The following is an 8,750-nucleotide window of genomic DNA, read 5'->3' on the forward strand; positions in this document are numbered from 1 at the left end:
TCTCCAAGTTCTTGATAGCCGCCTCTTGGTTCTTATGGTTGTTGTTCATGCGGTTGATGCAACTCTCCAATAGCTCCTCTAAACTCCTCTTGCAATTCACCTCTCCAACAACTTGTGTTTGGACAAGAGGTTCATGATTTGAGGATGGAACTATGCTTCCTTGAGCTATAGCTTTGGCTTCATTGCTCTCAGCATTGACAGTACACAAGTTACTAACATGAGGTCCACCACAAGACTTGCACTCCACACAAGTCATTCTTGCACCAACAGCCTTGGTCTCCTTAATATGCATTCGAATCTCTGCCACTTGTTCGGTGAGTTGCTTGTTGGAGGCCAAGAGCTTGTCATAAGCTTCCACTTCAAACTTACTCCTTCGGGTTTGGCGATCATTTTCAGAGTTCATGGCTCTCGCTGCCATCTTTTCTATCAAGTCATACCCCGCTCGTGGGGGAAGAGCATCGAACTCGCCATTTGAAGCCGCATCTAGGCCAAACCTCCAAGAGTATTGTAGACCATCATAAAATGTTGCAACCAATTCAGCTTGGGTGAGATTGTGTTGAGGACATTTCCTCAAGAGCTTCTTGAAGCGCTCCCAAGCTTCATAGAGATTTTCTTCAGTGGGTTGCACAAAATTCATGATGTCTTTTTTCAATTTCCTCAAAAGGGCTCTTGGGAAGAACCTTGTTGTGAACTTTTCCGCTAAGTCTTCCCAAGTAGTGAAGCTCCCTTGAGGTTGAGAATTCAGCCATTCCTCAGCGGTGTCCTTCAAAGAAAATGGAAACAAGCTCAACCGAATTGCATCCGCCGGAACATTGTTCACCCGATAAGTGTTGCAATTCCGGATGAACCTCTCCATGTGAGCATGTGGATCTTCCAAAGTACCTCCACCATATTGGTTTTGGCTCACCAAGTTGATGAATGCCGGTCTCAACTTAAAGCTTCCCACTCCCTCGGGAAAAACAATGCTCCCGGGATAGTCATAACTCATGGTAGCCGAAGTGAGTTCCCGAAGAGACCGGTTGGCATTCTCAACTTCTTGTTCACATAATCGGAGGGTGATCCCCTCTTGAATTCTTGCCTCGATATGGGCTTGCATCTCCTCCTCCGTCATATGGCCACCCATGACGGTGTCTCTCTCGAGAGCAACCTGAAAGTGTGACACTAAAACAAAGAAAGATTAGTAGCACCAATTCTAGACAAAGATAAAAACAAAAAATAAAACCAGAAACTAAAAACTTAAACCAAAATCCACAAACAATTCCCCGGCAACGGCGCCAAAAACTTGTTGGTCAATCTGCAAGTGCACAGATATCTCCGGGTTTTAAATTATCGAACCACAGGGAATTTGTGTGGCAATTCAGTTTAAGAGTCAAGTTCAAGGTTAAAAAGCGAGTAAAATTCAGTTTTAAATGTTGATTGATTGTTGTGATACTTAATTAGAAAGCTAACAAAGAAAAGTGTGTGATAATCAATGGTGAGAATGCCTTGGGTTCTTGCTTGACTAATTCAGTTCTAATCAACCTATTCTATCCACAAAACTCTGAGTCTCTCCTTGATGTTCTAGCCTAATCAATCATCTATTGATGCCTCGCATAGACAATCCTCTCAAGCCAAAAGATAGGCACAATTCCTTGATAACCTAAACATTTGCTAAAGGCATTAAGCATGCAATTCAGGCCAACAAACCCCAACCCTTCCTCTATTCCTAGTAGCAAGTATAGAAGAGGTAATCCCACAACAAGTCCCTAATCTATAACAAACTTCCGTTCTATTATAGAAAAGCATAAAGCTAGCACATGTTCTAACTTGAAACATAAAGCATGGATATGGGATTCAAGGGTTTACTCAGAGGATTCATGAATAGAAATAGGAATTAAGATTAAAACATCATAAGTCTTACAAAGAACCCAAAGCAAAAGGGGTTTAGCCAAACATGGCTATGAAACCCATACAAGAAGAAAAAGATGAAACCTGAAACATAGGGCTTAGAGAAAGCTCCTCAAGCTCCATAACTCAAATCCTCTCTTCTAACTTATGAAAATATGATAAAATGACAAAAGGTTCAAAAGAAATGACAAAAAGCCTATTTATAGGCAAACAGGTCGAGTCTGGGCGCTCAGGCGCCAATTAAGCACGCCTGAGCGCCAATTCCAAGCTGAAAACATGCTCTCTGGAAGGCAATTGGCACTCAAGCGCTCAACAGGAGCGCTCAGGCGCCAATTCCTTTCTAGCATCATGTAAACATCGATCCAATTGGCGCTCAGGCGTTCAACACGAGCGCCTGAGCGCTCTCTACATGCTAGGAAGCCTCTTGACCTTCTTCTTAACTCCCCTTTAAGCCTCCCTTCAATTTTCCAAGCCTTTTGACCTTCTTTCTTCATCAGTTTTCAGACCTAGCTGCTTGGGAACAAAGTAAGGAAAATATCTAGGATTTCCAAGAGTTTATTAGCACAAAAGACCCTCAATTCAAGTAGAAAAGATATGCAAGTCCTAAACTTACTTAAAATGCAAGAAAGGTCCCTATAAAACTATGAAATTACCAAAACAAAGTAGAAACACAAATAAAGATAAAAATGCATGAGAATGCATGAAACACTACATGAGACTCAACAAAAAGACTCAAAACAAACTAAGAAATGACCCTAAAAACACTACTAAACTAGGGTCATCACTATCGCTACGGGTTCATCCACCAATAAACCTCCCTTCTTTGATGGAACTGAGTGTCCTTACTGGAAAACTCATATGCAACTATTCATTGAGTCCTCAAACTATAAGTTGTGGGACATCATTGAAATAGACAGTATTGTCAACAGAGACTATGCTGGAGAACCTATCAAGAAAGATCGGCTAACGAAAGCACAACGCAAAGACTACCAACTCAATGTCAAAGCAAAACTATTTCTTCTATGTGCATTGAGTAAAGCTCCACTAGACAAAGTTGATGGGCTTAATACAGTTAAATAAGAATGAGATGTTCTAGGAGTTGCATATGATGACACAACAAATGTAAGACAAGCCAAAGTTAGTCTGCTTGTGGCTGAGTATGAAACTTTCAAGATGAAAGAGAATGAAAGCATTGATGATGTAAGACCCAAGATTTTAGAATTAAATAAATAAATAATTTCCAGCTCACACATAGGATTCTGTGTAAGCGTGAGAGGAACTTGACTTTCGTTTGATGGTTGGATTAATATTATGAAGAGGAAAGTTCAGGAAATGACTAAGAATAGTATATAGTCGCTATAGTTATAGCACAAGTAGTATTCGCTTATACCTAGGACGAGAGCGTCAGTAAACGACTAATTTGCACTTAAAGACACGATGGAAACTAATTCCAAAAATCTTCAGAGAAATGTTAGAACTTCTCTTAATCCTTCCATGACAAGCGTTTCGATACGAAACCCTGGAATGTACAAACGTCCGATTCTAGTTCTCGTAGGTTTGTCGAAACTAAAACCCTGATAGCTCAAGAAACCTAAAATAAACGGTTGATGAAGACTTTTTCTATTCGGAGCTTCAAACGAAGATTCCACACGCATACTCCCATTTCCTTCGATGTTTCTAATCTTTCTTCAGAAAGAAGTTTGCTCATCCGACATCAACTGCAAAAAGTAGTTTTTGGGTAAAATAGATTTACACCGACTTTAGATCGTTTGCTTTAATTCTGAGAAACCTGTTTTGAGTTCTGGAATTCTGTCGCCAGAACCTATTTTAAGATTCACGGAGGAATGTGCGGGAAAAATCGGAATCGCAGAATTTTCATTTTTCCACATTTTCCATTTCCTATAAATAGCTTGAAAAAAATCAAAAGAAGACATCACCACCAACACACACACACAACCCGCGGCTTGGAGAGGAGAAGGAGGAGGAGAGCTTTTCGCCGATTCTTGCCTGATCGTCGCACAGTTCGTTGCTACGCGTAGGCCTCAAGGTACTGATGCTTTTCCTTACCTCTGATCGTAAATTCTGTCGCTTTTCTCAATGTCTTTCTGTGCTCAAAGTTTTGAGCTTTTTGTAAAACTGTCCAAATAACTTCATCTTTCTATCTAAACTTCTTCCCTGCGTGCCCAAGAGCATGTTTAGCGGATTACATTTCGCCGAATCTCGCCGAATTGCCGCGGAGTTTCAATTCTGCTTGAAAAACCCATTTTTGGCCAAAGCTTCGCCCTTTAGACTTAAAACTCTCGACTGAGCTTAGCGTTAGTAGGATTAGTCGTCATAATCGTCGTTGGTGTCGACCCCATCTAATTTGTTTTTCGAAATTCTGATTTTGAGTTTCCGAGCTAAAAATCTTGACCAAAATACCCCTGTTCTAGTTTTCGATCCGATAATTTTTCTGAGAGTTTCCCTGGCCTAGATATCGCCTAAGAATACCTAGGAATTGAATTAGATCGAAGAAAAAGTTCGGAAACCCTATTTTTGAGAGTGGCCGAAACCTATTTGTTAGGGTACCGTGTCCAAGAATAATTTTTGAGTCTCTATGACCTGAGCTATAGCGTAGCTCTTTCGATTGCCGAAATTTTGGCTTTGGTTTCGTGTCATTCCAAGTTCTGTTGCTCGAGTTATGCTCGTTTTAGCGAACGAAGTCTCCGTTGTCAATTTGTGCTTAAATAGGAACTCTGAAGCTTTAAAAGCTTTCTTTCCAGTTTCGATCATTGTTATTAGATATTGTTGTTTCTAGTGGGGCTTGTGTTGATGATTGTGTTTCCTTGTTCTAGGTTCACAACTTCCATGCCCAACTTCTACTCCCGAAGGTAAGGGTAACTCAGTTTTAGAGTGTCTTTGAGTCTTGCATGTTTTTATTGCACTGCCTGCGTTTGAGATGAAGATGTTTATATTGATTGGCATTGGATTAGGATTATTATGCTTGCAATGTTGTATGCTTGCTTATGTTGACTGTTTCTGAGGCTTGTGCCAAATGTTGTCTGAAGGCTTCGGCCGAGTAAACTTATTGAGACGTGTGTCTCCGTTTTCTGAGAGGCTTCGGCCGTTTACTGGTTTCTGTCATTGAACTGAGTTGGTATGCAAATGAATTGAGTTATGTTCGTGGATAATAGGAATACATGTGGTTACTCCGAATAAAACATTGGTTTGGGCATTGTTGTTGATTGACTTGGCATATAGGGCTTGGTCTTGAAGTGGCAATGTGGTGGTGATTGTCCCACGTGATTGTCCCGTCTTTTAAGGCGTTATAAAGTGCCGGTGTGGTGGTGATTGTCCCACGTGATCGTCCCATCTTTCGAGATGGCCTAAAGTGGCAATGTGGTGGTGATTGTCCCACGTGATTGTCCCGTCCATAGTGGCGTTAAGTGGCGATGTGGTGGTGATTGTCCCACGTAATCGTCCCGTCTTGAGAGACGTTGCTGATCGATCCATTTTGGTAGTAGCATATAGTTGCATTATAGGGAACTAACACCTGACCCTATGTTGTTGGATTTTAATTATTGGTTTATTGATATCTGATTTGATGTTACATTGTTGAGGTTATTATTATCTGAGTTAATCTATGTTAAGTTGTTGATATATGAGTTGAGTTATGTTGCTAGTTTATTTACCATGCTAGGTAATTAAATTTGAATAGCATGATTTTCTCTTTTATACATGGTAATTGCATGGAGTTAACCCTTTCTATTTGCTACTTGTTGTTTGGGCGCTTAACGCTATTAGGCGATGGAGAGCCTTCCGCTGAAGCTTAGCTGTTCGAGTTGGAGACCGTGACCGTGGGCGGTCGAGTAAAGGTGGATGAAGCAGTTGCTTCTCCCTTTTTGGTGGACTATGTCTGAGTTTCTTTCTCCATCTGAAAACTCTGTTGTTTAAACCTTATCTTCGCCACTTGTCTAAGTGAGCATACTTATTTTGGAACCCCGTTTATGGTGTTGTGAACTACTATATGTTATGTACACTATTATTATATGTCGGGAACGAGTTGTTTAATTAAGACTATGTTATGTATTCAACTATGTTTAGTTGTTTCGAAAAGAAAAAAAAATATATCGTGTTTTCTTAGGATTACGAAATAGTCCTTAGATTTTGTTAGGTAACTAATGTTATTCCTCAGTTGAGAAATTGGGGCGTTACAATTGTGGTATCAGAGCTTTGGTCTAGAAAACCAGAGCTTTTGGGTAGAGTGTCTGCTTAATATGTTTGAACTCTGAGACCGATTGATGGGGTGTCAATCGGAGGAAGAATGTGCTTGATTACTGTTTATATAAATTATTCTTGAAGGTTGTTCGTAGGTGAATAACCTTATGCTAGTTATTGTTAATTATAAATTTGATATAAGTATATACATAGTTAGTTAGTATAGAACTTTGTGTTGTTCTGACCTGAGTATCTGTTGTGGTCTTTGACTGTTCATGTAAACAGGAACAGGAGGTTTCCACAACTGAGCGAGACTCAAGGTTCGGACAACATGAATCCGATGGAGCAAGCTATTGCTAATCTAACTGCCCTTATGGCACAACAAGTTACTAACACTGTCACAAGGGAAGAAGCTGAAGCTCAACGTGTTGCTACTGCTGCTTTGGTGGCTGCACAAAACCATGCTGAAGAGAATGCTCGTCGTGTTCAGCGTGATGAGCGTGAACTAGCTGCTGCTCAGACCAGGGGTCTGAATGATTTCAAGCGTCAGGACCCACCGAAGTTCTCTGGAGGCTTCGACCCGGAAGAAGCTGACTTATGGCTCTAGGAGTTGGAGAAGATCTTCACCTTTCTGCATACCACTGCAGAGATGAAAGTGGATTATGCGACCTATCTGCTAACTGGTGAAGCTGAGTATTGGTGGCGCAGGGCTAGAGCTATGATGGAAGCCGACCATCAAGCTATCACTTGGGAGTGTTTCTGGGGAGCTTTCCTGGACAAGTACTTTCCTGCTAGTGCTAGAGCCGCTAAGGAAGCACAATTTCTGAGACTCCGTCAAGGAGGCATGACCGTAGCTGAGTATGCTTCTAAGTTGGAGTCGTTGGCGAAACATTTCCGCTACTTTCGAGGACAGATAGATGAAGGCTATATGTGCGAGCGCTTCATTGATGGGCTGAGTTATAAGCTACAGAGGGCGGTGCAACCGCTAGGACTGAATCGTTACCAAGTGCTGGTGGAGAAGACCAAGGGGATTGAGGCCATTGATAATGCAAGGGGCAAATTCCAAGGTCTGAACAAGCCTCACCAAGGAAGTGGAGGTCCAGCTAGGACTAACCAAGGAAGAGGTGACAAGGGTAGGCATTTCCAGAAGAAGCTGTATGTTCGTTCCCAGGGTAGGGGAACAGCTTCTGGTTCCTTTTATCCTACGGGTGGGAATGCTATTGCACCGAGACCTCTAGCAGTGAGTTTAGAGGATGTGACTTGCTTCAAGTGCAACAAAGCGGGGCATTTTGCAAATCGTTGTCCTGAGAGCATGAAGACCTGTTGGAACTGCAAGAAGCCTGGTCACACTGCTGTAGAGTGTAGGACTCCTAAAGTTGAGGCTGCTGTGAATGTTGCTGGGGCGAGGAGGCTTACTGCTGGTGGAAGAGTCTACTCGATTACTGGAACTGAAGCTGATGAAGACGATGGTTTAATCCGCAGTACCTGTGGGATTGCGGGTAATTCCCTTATCGCGCTATTTGATTCTGGTGCTACACATTCATTCATAGACTTAGCTTGGGCGACGAGGTTAAAGCTAGAAGTGTCAAAGTTACCGTTTGACTTGACAGTGTCTACCCCTGCATCTAAGAGTCTAGTAACTAACACAGCATGTTTGGAATGTCCTTGGATGTACCTAGATAAGAAGTTTGTAGCAAACTTAATCTGTTTACCTCTCAAGGGATTGGATGTGATCATAGGCATGTATTGGTTGTCTCACCATCATGTTCTTCTTGATTGCGCCAATAAGGTAGTTATCTTTCCCGATGCTGGACTCGCCGAGTTTCTGAACTCGTACTTTTCGAAGCTCTCTCTGAGGAAAGGAGCTTTGAGTTCTCTCATGTCTACAACCGTGATGGGAGCTAATGAGAATGGAATACAAGGAATAACTGTTGTGCAAGAATTCGAGGATGTATTTCCCGAAAACGTACCTAGAATACCTCCAGTCAGAGATATGGAGTTCACCATTGATATAGTCCCAGGCACTTGACCTATATCGATCGCGCCTTATCGTATGGCACCGACAGAACTGACGGAGCTGAAGAGTCAACTTGAGGATTTAACCAAGAAGGGGTTTATTCGACCTAGCGTCTCTCCGTGGGGAGCGCCAGTGCTGCTTGTGAAGAAGAAACACGGAAGATCGCGACTTTGCTTGGACTATCGACATTTGAACAAAGTCACGATAAAGAACCGTTATCCGTTGCCGATGATTGACGATTTGAAAATTGAAGGGTGCTGCTATTTTCCCGAAGATTGACCTGAGATCGGGATATCACCAGATTAGAGTCAAAGACGAGGATATCCAGAAGACTGCGTTTAGGACACGCTATGGGCACTACGAGTACTTAGTGATGCCGTTTGGAGTTACGAATGCACCGGTTGTATTCATGGACTACATGAATAGGTTCTTTCATCCATTCTTGGATCGCTTCGTTGTGGTGTTCATCGACGACATCTTGATCTACTCGAGGAATCATGAAGAACACGAGGAACATCTACGTCAAGTATTGCAAGTTCTTTGGGAGAAGGTATTGTATGCTAACGTGGCGAAGTGTGAATTTTGGTTGGAAGAAGTAAAGTTTCTAGGACATGTCATCTCAAAGGAGGGCATTGTTGTGGATCCTAGT

The 8,750-nt window shown here is 42.0% G+C and overlaps 1 non-coding gene across 1 annotated transcript; it reads left to right on the top strand.

Annotated features, from left to right (window-relative positions):
* The first annotated feature begins 548 nt into the window (after positions 1–548).
* LOC130741514 (small nucleolar RNA R71) lies at positions 549–655 on the top strand. The gene has a single exon (XR_009020409.1). It is a non-coding gene; the product is annotated as a small nucleolar RNA R71 (small nucleolar RNA).
* Positions 656–8,750: the final 8,095 nt, after the last annotated feature.

The sequence above is a fragment of the Lotus japonicus genome, chromosome 2 (assembly GCF_012489685.1).
Source record: "Lotus japonicus ecotype B-129 chromosome 2, LjGifu_v1.2".
NCBI lineage: Eukaryota > Viridiplantae > Streptophyta > Magnoliopsida > Fabales > Fabaceae > Lotus > Lotus japonicus.